Source organism: Camelus dromedarius, chromosome 19 (assembly GCF_036321535.1).
Source record: "Camelus dromedarius isolate mCamDro1 chromosome 19, mCamDro1.pat, whole genome shotgun sequence".
In the NCBI taxonomy this organism is placed as follows: Eukaryota; Metazoa; Chordata; class Mammalia; order Artiodactyla; family Camelidae; genus Camelus; species Camelus dromedarius.
The window spans coordinates 35,210,646-35,222,938 of record NC_087454.1 but is presented as its reverse complement, the minus strand read 5'-3'; the positions used below and the strand labels follow the sequence as shown (position 1 = coordinate 35,222,938).

At 41.0% G+C, this 12,293-nt stretch overlaps 1 protein-coding gene across 1 annotated transcript in view; it reads right to left on the bottom strand.

Annotated features, from left to right (window-relative positions):
• LRRC1 (leucine rich repeat containing 1) overlaps nt 1-4,543 on the bottom strand; it is a 101,684-nt gene extending 97,141 nt beyond the window's left edge. Inside the window, exon 1 of the mRNA XM_064476590.1 lies at nt 4,416-4,543. The gene's annotated coding sequence lies outside the window, so the exon portion shown is untranslated. The remainder of the gene's footprint in view (nt 1-4,415) is intronic.
• Between the last annotated feature and the right edge of the window lie 7,750 nt (nt 4,544-12,293).

The following is a 12,293-nucleotide window of genomic DNA, read 5'->3' as shown; positions in this document are numbered from 1 at the left end:
AACACGAAAGAAATTATACCAGAGGAGCCCAATAAAAACTCTATCTAGCACCTGCCCCTGAGTCCGTCCTGCATCTCTGCCTCTGCGTCACCATCCGCTTCTCCAATAAACAGGCACATGGAGGGTGATGCTTAGAGGAGGCTCACAAGCAGCCTTCCTCGGGTTGGGGCAATGATTGACATTTGCATAATGCGTTTCAGCTTAAAGGCCATAATGTACATCATCTCCCTTGATCAGAATACATTTTTAGTCATTTAAATGAACACAGAACCTTCATTTATTGCTTCATTTATTTTTGACCTTGATCCACAAAGGATTTAAAAGAAGATCGTATAGATTATCCTTTTCTCATGTCACTCTTACTTTCTAGTTGTGGTGCCCACAGTATAAATTAAATCATTATGGGCACTAAGTCTTCACTAAAGGCCAAGACCTACTTCATAAAAATAAGAAACATATCGATGAGCAGAACTATGCTCCTTCTAATAAGCAGAGCCATTCAGACAATTCAAATACCACTGTTAAAAAAGTATATTGACCAGGTAACTAAAATAAACCCATGTTTCTCCAGTTGAGTCTGCACCATCCATAAAATGGGTGCAAACTTCATTGGAGAAATAACCCCTTTTAAGCCCTGTCAGAATGAAATGTTTTGAGGTTACTGATAAAGCTTTTTTTAAACTTTAGGTTTATTGCAGTATATTAGACATACAAAATTATAAGGTATGTAAAGTGTATATCATGGTGATTTGATATACAGTGTGAAAGGGTTCCTTCATCTAGTTACTTAATACATCCATTACCTCACATACTTGTCTTTTTCTTTTCTTTTTGGTAAAAACATTTATGTTCTAATCTCATTGCCAAATTCTAATTGCACCATACAGCATTATCAACTATAGACACCATGTTTTACATTAGATCCTCAGGCCTCATTCATCTTATAACTGAACGTTTATGCCCTTTAACTAACCTCACTCCATTCCTCCCCAGTCCTCCCCTCTGCTCCTGACAACCAATGTATCGCGTTGATTTGTGGGTGTTGAACCATCCTTGCATCCCTGGAGTAAATTCCAACTAATCATAGTGCATAATCCTTGTAATATATTGAGTTTGGTTTGCTAATATTTTCTTAAGGACTTTTGCATCTATGTCCAAGAGGATTGTAGCCTATAATTCTCTTTTCTTGTAGTGTCCTTGTCTGATTTTGGTATTAGGATAATGCTGGCCTCATAAAGTGAGTTCAGAAAATACTCCCTTATCTTCAGCTTTTTGGGAGAGTTTGAGAGAATTGGTATTAATTCTTTAAATGTTTGGTATAATTCACCAGGGAAGTCATCTAGTTCTGGGCTTTTCTTTGTTGCGAGGTTTTTGATTACTGATTCAATGTCCTTGCTAGTATTTGGTCTGTCCAGATTTTCTGTTTCTTCATGATTCAGTCTTAGTAGATTGTGTGTTTCTAGAAGTTTACCCATTTCTTCTATATTGTCCAACTTGTTGATGTATAGTAATTTGTAACGGTCTCTTATGATCCTTTTTTCTCCCCTGTGGTATCAGTTGTAATGTCTCTTCTTTCACTGATAATTGTGTTTTTTGAATCTTTTTCTTGGAAAGTCTAGCTAAAGGTTTGTTTAACTTGTGTATCTTTTCAAAAAGCCAGCTTTTACTTTTATTGATCTTTTCTATTGTGTTTTTCATCTCTATTTCTTTGATTTCCACTCTCATATTTGTTATTTCCTTCCTTCTACTATGGGCTTTGTTTATTCCTCTTTTTCCAGTTTCTTGAGGTGTAAAGTTAGGTTGTGTATTTGAGTTTTTTATTTCTTACTGTAGGCATTTATTACTATGAACACCCTACTGCCTCTGCTGTATCCCATATGTTCTGGTGTGTTGTATTTCCATTTTCAGTTGTCTCAAATAATATTTTAATTTTCTTTCAATCCCTTCTTTGATCCATTTTATGTTCAGTAGTATGCTTTTAATCTCCACATACTTGTGAATTTTCCAGTTTTCTCTTTGTAATTGATTTCCAGTTTCACCCTTTTGTGATCAGAAAAGATGCTGCTATGATTTCAGTCTTCTTAAATTTATTAAGATTTGTGTTGAGGCCTAACATATGATACAAACTGGAGAATATTTCATGCCACTTGAGAAGAATGCGTGTTCTGCTGCTCTTGGATGGCGTGTTCTACGTTAAGTCTGTCTGGTCTAACATGCAGTTTAAGTCCAGTGTTTCCTTATTGATTATCTGTCTGGATGATCTGCCTGTTGTTAAATGTATGAAAATCCTCTACTATTATTGGATGGCTGTCTTTATCTCTTCAGATTTGTTATACTTGCTTTATATATTTAGGCACTCCTAGGTTGGGTGCATAGATATTTATAAATATTATATCCTCCTGTTGGATTTACCCCTTTATCATTATATAATGACCTTCTTTGTCTCCTATAATAGTCTTTGGCTTAAAGTCTATCTTGTTTGACATAAGTACGGCTACCTCTGCTTTTTTTTTATTTCCATTGGCATGGAATATCTTTTTCCATCCTTTTACTTTGTGTCCTTAAAGGAGGTGACTCACTTGTAAGCAGCATGTAGATGGGTCTTGTTTTTTCATCCACACATCCACTTTATATCTTTTAATTAGAGAATGTAGTTCATTTATATTTAAGTAATTATTGGTAAGTATGGAGTTACTATTTCCATTTTGTTCGTTGTTTTCTGACTTTTCTTTTACAAAATGGCAATAGACTCACAGGCACAGAAAACAAACTTATGGTTCCCAAAGGGGAAAGGAGGGGGAGGAATAAATTGGGAGTTTGGGATTCACAGAATAATCTATAATGGAAAAGAATTTGAAAAGAATAGATACATGTATGCATATGTATAACTGAATTACTTTGCGGTACACCTGAAACTGATGCATTATAAATCAATTACACTTCAATTTTTTTAAAAAAAGGAGTATGATTCTTCTTCTGCAAAATGTTCTGCTCGGTATAACTTTAGCAAAGTAAATGTCACAAAGTTCATCATAACTAAATGAGGCTATCGGGTTTTCATTTTTGTAAACATTTCTCTCTCATGACTCACAGCCAGTGCATCTCAGTTTTTCCATGATCACACTGTCTCTTCCCCTCCCTGTGTAACTGCCACCATCAAATCTACCTCAGAATATACACCTGTTCAAAATAATGTGAAAATTAATATATGTATGTATATGCATGACTGGGACACTGTGCTGTACACCAGAAACTGACACATTGAAACTGACTGTACTTCAAAAAGAAAAGAAAAAAAAAAGAACATTCACCTGTTCACAGCCCCTTCTGTTCCTCAAAGGTGGTAAGTTTAATAAAGTGATTGGCAGTCACAAACCACTCAGTAATTGAATACTGCCTCTAAGAAACAGACTCTCAATAACTCATGGAAATGGAAGAACACAAAATTTCAAGTCGTTGGATTTACTTTTTAATCTCCAAGCAGATGATTTTTATATAAAATATGTGTTTTAATATTTACACAGTGAAATGTTAATGTTTATAATACTAACTTAGTATTTATGACATGTTCATCTAGTTCCGTCATACATATGTTAGTATTTACAGAATCTCTTTAAAACCTGAAAGGATGCGACTATCCAATTTGATCTATGTCCTACCCTCTTGGGAGGCTAATGCAATGAGGCAGTGCCGTGACCGAGGGGCAGGGCAGCCAGCAGGAGGAAGAGGGGAAAGGAGCCGAGAGCAGCCAGAGATGGAACACGGAACACGCCGCGCTGGGGAGGTGGCGGCAGCATGCTGTGACTGCGCTGGAATAATAAACAAGTCGCCTTCCAGGCGTGGGCTGGGAGTGGTATTTACATTTCACCATGACTACCTGCCTGATCTGTGGCGCTCCCAGAGGAAGGAAGCTAGCGTGTGGGTGTTGGGGGGTGGGTGGGCATCTATAAACCAAAGAGTAGGAAGTGGAAAATGTACCAAGGAGACAGCCCAAGGGGAAATGGTTCTTAAGAAGCAAACCAGCTCAGAGGAAAAGTGTAATTATGCTAGAGTGGGAATTGAAAGGTACAGGTGGTGTGACAGCTGTAAGACTTTGCAAAAGGAGTCAGTATTGTTATTACTTCGTGGAGTCGGCTGAAGCCCAGCCAGCACAGTCAGTGACGGTGCTTAGCAATGTTTTTGTTCCCAAAGTGTGTGAGTCCCTTTCTGTGAAAGTGATGAAAGGCAACTGCACGTATCACAACCCCCGGTCTAGCTCTGTAAGACTCAGCCAGGTCGTGGGCAGATTCTCATATCCCCCCAATGACCTCCACGTCTTGGTGTGCAGGCTTTTGTATTAGACACTCCTCTTGAGTGCTGGCTGGATTTATGGACTTGATTCTAATAAAAATGCAGCCAAAGTCATGGGATCTCACCTCTGAGATACGATCATAAGAAGACGATGGCTCCCATCTTGGGTGGACGGTCTCTCTCTGTCTTGGCTTGCTTGCTCCCGGGGAAGCCAGCTGCTACGGCCTGAGACAGCCCTGTGGAGACACCCTCTTGAGTAAGCTTAGAAGCCGATCTCCTGAAGCATGTCAGCAGCCACGTGAGCGAGCTTGGAAGCAGACTCTCCCCCGGCTGAGCCCGGAGATGACTGCAAGTCAGCTGCCATCTTGCCTGGGACCTCAGGAGGACTGAGCCAGAACCCCCACCCACCACCCCGACCCGGCAAAGCTGTTCCCAGACCCCTGACCTACAGAAACTTTGAGATAATGTTGATTGCTTTAGGCTGCTAAGTTCATGGTAATTTGTTGCATAGTAGTAAGTAACTAATTCAAGCCATAATAGGTAACATAACATAGCTGAGATGCTATGTAAGGTGCAGCGGGAGAGTCAGGGGTGGACAGGAGGGACAACGCAGGCATGCACAGAGCAACCGTGTTGTGCTGGGCACGGAGCCAGGCACCTTGCAGACACATCTCAGGTTTTTCCTGTTACACTGTAACACTGGCATCATCCTCCCCACATTACACAGGAGTCACCTAAGGTTCAGAAGGGTTAAGTAATCTGCCTAACTCTCTAGCGCTAGTAAGTAGCAGATGATGGGTTTTGAACTCTTGGTGTGTGAATGGATACATATATAGGAAGTTCTTGCTGATCGCAAAGAATGAGGAGAGCAAATACTTCACGACACTGGTAACGAGAGAAGATGCACCCGGCTGCACCTTCCAGACCCGTGCCTCACATTTCACGTGGTAAGAGCTGAAGTCGAGTGTGAGAGGATCTCTGTCAGAGCATGAAAGGAGCAACTGCTGGTGCAGTGGGGAGGGGACGGAGGAAACCCTCACAAGGGGTACATCAGACATGAACCCCACAGCCTCTCTGTTTCCCCTGGGAGGGCTCAGGCTCTGGAATCAGATGAGTTCAGATCAGTTACTGGCTCCGTGACCCGGACAAGTTACTTCTTGCTGCCATGGTTTCCTTATCTGTACTGATTAAATGAGGCCATGCACAGAAATTGCTTGGCAGAGTCAGGTACAGAGCAAACACTTAATAGATGTTCACAGTTGGTAACACTATTATTATTGTTTTCTCTTCAAATTTGACTTTCTCTTAATAAATGTGTAATTACTCATATTACCTTTTATGCTCATTACTCAGAGTGATATTTTTTTTACAGAGGAAAAAATATTTCCCTGCAATAACTGGGTGAGAGTTGAAGGCAAGAAGGAAAAAAAAGAAGAAACAGAGACTATGACAAAAGGGCAAGGGGAATAAAAACCAAAGGTCTGCGTTTGTGGGATAACGATTTGGGGAGCGAATGAACAGTGCTGGGAGCAGAGGCAGGGAGGCACGCAGACTCTGTCTGCAGGGAGCAAAGGCTGCATTCTACCCATCTTCCTGTTGTCATAACAGCATCGGGTCCACGGTCACTCCATGAAAGCACAACGACCCCTTTCCTCCTGTGGCGCCCTTTACGCTGTCATGTCAGAAGCCAGAAGCAGAAACCTACTGCGCACCATCACGCTTCCATGAGGGTAGCGTCGCGGCGTGTATGTTATAATAACGCAAGACGGGCAATCAACACGTAACACACAAAGCACAACTACACATGTGAAGTATGAGTGCACGTGGAATGGGGTAGCTGCTAGGCAGTCTGTAAAGCAGGAAAACAGGCCGGAAAGTTGAAGGAGGGTGTAGTGCTACCTGAGGGAGGGTGGTCAGGGAATGAGGGTGCTGGGGCTGAGCCCCTCTGTGCCCCCCACGGCTGGAGCCTGTAACACACTCACTGATGCTGAACTGAGGGAGAGGAAAGAACAGGGAGACTGGGTGTTGGTTGCTTTCAGGGGTTCTCATCAATGAACTTCTAAAGTGTAATGGCTATTTCTTTTGCAGACACTTAAAAAAATACTAAAAAAAAAAAAAAATCGTTTATGAGAGTCTGCTTTCCTCATCTATCCAGAATTCCAAACATGCTGTTCTTCACCTACGCTGATCTGTAAGTCCTCCCTGCGTCATCTGCAGGGCTGTCACGGACCACGGAGAGGCACGGAGGAGCCGAGGGTGCACTTGCCTGGCCCTGTGAGGGAGCACCTGTCTGAATTTTGCACCCAAGGCTCCTCACCTGCTTCACCGTCGTCCCAGCCCTGACTGCTTGGTTGATGGGCTCTTTTAATGGGCTAAATTTTGCTTTTGCATTCTGTTGACTTTTTTTTTTTTAATGATCCATGCCTATTATTTAAAATGTCAATCAATACAAAAAAACTTAAAAAGAAAGTAATAAACCACCTCCATTTCTACCACCCAGAAATAACAAGCAACTGGTAATGGTAAACATTACAGACTTCCTTCTATATGCGTATAGAGAGACCACGGGGTGGTAGATTATAAGCAATGTGATAGATAAACAGGTAGGAATAAAAATTATTTTATAAAGGTGGAATAATACTATACATGGTATTTTTCAGAAAAAAAGTTAATCTGACTTTGTTTTAACTTAATCAGAGAAAAAACAGGGAAATTAGAGAAATTACTGAAGCTCAGTACATGTTTCTTTACCTATATTAATTCCTAAAAGATCCTTCTAAAATTGAAGAAATGGTTATTGAAATGACTCAAGTTTTAGGGGGAAAGCCAGGGTGGGGAGAAGGGCTGTATTTTCCCAATTTAGAATGTGTATTTGATCAAACTAGGAAAGGCGAGGTGAATAGCACACTGACCCTTCCTCCACACTTCTGATTTTTTTGCTTTGTTTCATATTCTCTTATGAAACCCAATAATTTGCCCACTAACCTAGAGATCAATCCGTCTCCCCTATTTGTGCCCTTCCCTCTGCAAAGCAATCAGCTTCTCAGGGCTTCAATTTTAAGTATAAATGGACAAGCAAGGACTACAAGACATTTCAGAAATTCCTCCAACATTATATAGAAAAATCAAGACAATTTTTTAAAAAAGACCTTTAGAAGTGATAAGAAAGGATGAAGTTGGAGTTTTGCTTCTGGCTTCTGACATGATAGAGTAAAGGGCACCAAAGACCTTCTTTCTGTTCAGCAAAACTGTGAAAATTATTTAAAAAAAAAACAGACAAACAACCATTTAAAACCACTGGAGATCGTCCTAAGGCCATAAAACAAATGAAGATACATTTATTCAAGAAAACTCACTAAAACTTTGTAAGAACAATAGTCTGTGGTCTTCAAACTGAGACTCACGCCCTCCTCCCTCCCAGCTCAGAGAAACAGAAACTCCATCTCAGACAGATGCAGCCAAGAGCACGGGCCTTCTTCCTCCCCAGTGCTGAGTCAGAGGGCTCTGTTCCCAAGGAAGGCAGGACATCACTGTCCAACTCTTTTCTGGGGCCACTATCACACTGACACCACAACTAGACAAAAATGACAAAAGAAAATTACAGACAAAGATCTCTTAGGAATACGGATGTATAAATCCTCAACAAAATACTAGCAAATGTATAAAAAGACATGTAAAAAAGAAACATACAAACATACAAAATTTTTATACATAAAAGGAATAATTTATATATAAAGAATACTTTTATATATAATGAATTATATTTTGTAATAACTATAAATAGAAAGTAACCTTTAAAACTGTATTTTTTTTTTATTTTTAAAAATGAGTTATACATAAATGAATTACACACCATGCCCAAGAGGGATTTATCCCAGGAATTAACATCCAAGAATCAATTAATGTAACACATCTTTTCAATAAACAAGAGAAATCATGGGATCATCTCAATGGACACAAGAAAAGCATTTGCAAAATGTAATATCCTTTTGTGGTTAAACACTAAATGGTGAAAAATTGGATGCTTTCCCTCTAAGATCAGGAACAAGACAAGGCTGTCCAGTCTCGCCACCTCTATTCACCTAGGGCTAGAGGTTCCAGCTAGGGCAGTTGGGCAAGAAAAAGAAACATAAGGCATGCAGATTGGAAGAAAAGAAGTAAAACCATCTCTATTCAGAGATGACATGATCTTATACACAGATAATTGTCAGGAATGCACTAAAAAACTATTAGAACTGGGAAAAAAACTTCAGCAAGACTGCAGCATACAAAACCAATATAAAAATCAACTATATTTCTAAACTCTTGCAACAAACAACCTGAGAATTAAGCAACATCTAACAACAGAGCAACGCCCTCCAAACGTCAAGGTACATGGTTTCTAGGTTCCTAGTCTGCGTTCAGCAAGACCATTATTCAAGTGTAACCGTCAAGACACTTCCTGACATTCAAAGCCTCAAAAAACAGTTTCTTTCCTCTTTTAGGAAGCTTCCAGAAAATATACTGTATAGAATAAGACAGTAGACCACAAAAGTGAAAGATGGGAGTTTAGGAAACCCACAAGGGACATCCCATAGATCAGGCCTCGAAGGCACCAAGGACTCTTCAAGAATCTCACTGAAAAAACAAAAACAAAAACAAAAAACAATGGCACCAGATAAATATGGTGGTGCATTTGAAAAAGAACAAGGGACAAACAAACAAGGGAAGATTATTGTCAGGAAACCACTGCAAAAAGGAAGAAAAGATGCTTAGAAAGGCAAGGACAAACCAAAAGGCAGGCAAAAAAGAAGTGTAACCATAGGATATGACTTGGATCTGCAATGACACTTTTGCGCAATTATTTTTTTTCATTAATTTAACTAAAAATGATGCTCTGAGTATACTGGAAGAGAGAGAGAAGGTGGGACTGTAAGAGAACTAAAACTTCATCTGTCAGATCAGAAGGTCTCAAACTGATAAACCGTGGTAGGAGCACATAATTTAGAGCCATGACAACACTTATTTTTAAAAATAGCCGAAAGAGTTAAGGGTGGCTGTTTCTGGAAGATAGGTAGTAATGAGTGCAAGGAAGAGCTGTCTTTCCTTTTATAAGCTCTTGTATTATTTGATATACATTTTGAACAAACTAATTATATTTTGGTAAGACCTTTCATCAGTGTAGAGGAAAGAAAAAATAATCTGGAAAATGGTTATCAAATATTTAAAGATGTATAGCATTTTGGCCAGGAGATTTCTCAGGAGACGTGTTGCCATTCCCCCATCACAACTGCAAAACGCTTTCATGATACCTCCTCCAGGTTGAGGCAACAAAATGGTTAACTTGTTATTATTGTTACTTTGTGACAAAAATGTGTTGGAGATCAGGCTGTATCTGGATCTGACTTGTTCACATGGTATTACTTTTCTTTCTTTCTTTCTTTCTTTCTCTCTTTCTTTTTCATTGAAGTTGGTTTACAACGTTGTGTTAGTTTCAGGTGTACAGCATAGTGATTCAGTTATACGTTTATGTATATTTCATATTCTTTTTCATTATAGGCTATTATAAGATATTGAATATAGTTCCCTTGTTTCTTTATCTCTTGTATTTCCTAAGAAAAGGTTTGATTAGATTCAGAGTAAGCACTTCTGGGAGGCGTTCTTCATAGGTGATGCTGTGTACTCTGTTTAACGCCTCTGCAGGCGATGAGCGATGCTAAGTGTGATTCCTTGGTTAAGGTGGTGGCCACCAGATTCCTCCATCTCATCTCTCACCTCTCACTCCTTCAGGCCATCACTGTCCACAGATGCCTCCTCTGGTCCCCTCTCTCCATCCTGCTCTTTGAAGAGTGGCCCAATTTCTCCAGCTTCATGGTACAAGTAGCTCTAAAGCGAACTGACAGCTTAGGGTGGGAGGAGAGGCCCAGGAAAGGAAATGCAGGTGAAATGCACTAGAATGGCATGAACCCCAGAGCAAACGGTAAGAAGGGGCAACATTTGGAAATGCGCAGTGACGAGAAAGCAAAAACAAAAACCCAAAACCAAACCGCATCTGACATGTCTAGAAATGGAGAAGAAACAGAGGGAAATGATACTTTCGGCTCTCTTCAAGTCAGGAAGATTCACCTTCCCTATCCACTGAAGTGTGTGTGAAGCAGTGTGAAGGAGATTCTTCTGGAAGACAAACTTTTTTCAAGTTGTTCTACAGTACCTTTCTTTTTTTTCCCCCCCTAACGGAGGTACTGGGGATTGAACCCAGGACCTCATGCATGCTAAGCGTGCGCTCTACAGCTGAGCTATGTCCCCCTCCCGCCTCCCCCACATCAGTTATTTAAATGAGAGCTGCAAAAAAAAAAAAATGATGCTTTTCAAGCTCCATCCTTTCTCCTAAATCTGTCATAGCTGGCTTTGTCCTATGAAGAAAGAGCATTCTCTCATTAACTAGGGATGAGCTAGGACCACTGAATTTTACAATTTCAGCCTTTGACGACCTTTGTTATTCTCCCCAAAGCTGCTTCTTTATGATTTTGCAGGTTGTGCTGTGCACTGCGTGGGGGTGGGGGCCGACACAGTAGTCATGGGACGCTTGTGTCATTATCATGACAATTTTCTGGAAGACAGCAGAGAAGTGTCTTGAGGAAGGGGCCTCTTTCCTAATTTAGACCAAGCTGCATTCGGGCTGGGACATAGGTACCCCCCTCCCTGGCCACTCACCTTTGAACCCTGGAAACCAGCCTCTGGAAACCATTCTGGGGTGTTCCCCCAGCGGTATGCCTCTCCCCAAAACTGTCCCGCCAGACACACTTCCTTCATTTTTAGTGTCTTACCTCCCATCCCTTATCTACTAGAATAGCACTGAGGCAATGCTAAATAATTAGGGTGTTTTCAGTCTGGAGGAAGAAAGGGCAGGTACCTGTCATTCACTGACCCAAAAGTCCCTGATGCTTTGTATATTTCAGAATCTTCTCTCTTCTCTTCTGTGCAGGAGTCAAAAGTCTCCACCACTCATTTCTTTATCTCCTTCTATTTCTAATGGACTGTCATTCTACTAAGCTGTAAATTCTGCGATGTATTTATAGGCAACCCAAGAGAAATCACAAGACATCTCACTCAGAAGCACACAAGTCAGTGATGCTCAGTGAGCAGCATCTGCATCTAATGGAACGAAGCAAAGTGTCCTCTTCTGGGCTCACTGAGCATGTGCAGGGTCACTCTATTCCTGGCTCACCTCGAGCAGCTGTCTGCTTAAAAGCTGTCACGTCCACCTCCCCTTTGTGTTCTGTGTTTCAGCAATTCACAGGGCGATGGAAATTTCCAGCTCTTTCTCTCCCACTCTTGCCCAGAGAACCCACTGGCAATTACAGGCTTTACTCAACAAGGTCCTTTTGACACAGCGGGCTGATGCCAGCTGCCGCCAGGAGGGTTCGGCAGTTTTGGGAACAAGGTGACAGTTACCTGCTTCAGTGCCTGCTGGCTACCCACCTTTGTTGTCCAAACTTTTCCAGGACTTTGGGCAATGGTTATTTCTTCTTTCCCCATCATGACAATTTTCTTTTCTCACCATGGGTGCTATCGTGTATAATTAAGCTCTGTGCTCCAAAATAAAGTCAGAAGTGGTGATGACGTTACCATCAGATGAATGCCACCACCTCTATCCCTGGGAGATGCAGAGAAGCTTCACGTGGTGACTTTTATTTTTTTATTTGCTTTTAACAAGAACTCAGTTCATACATCCATGGAACACCTCACTTTAGAAACTACAAGACAGGTTTGAACCACCCTGTCTGCATCTTGAAATCCAAGTCTGTCCACCTTGGCACTATTCGGATTGTAGGTTGGAGAACTCTTTGCTGGGGAGGGTGTCCTGTGCATCATAGGAGGTTTACCAGCAACCCCGTCTCTACCAGTAGATGCCAATACCATCCCTCTCCTGAGCTGTGACATCCAGAAATGTCTTTAGACTTTACCAAATGGCCCCTGGGGGGCAAAATCGTCCCCAGCTGAGAATCACTGCTCTAAATGGT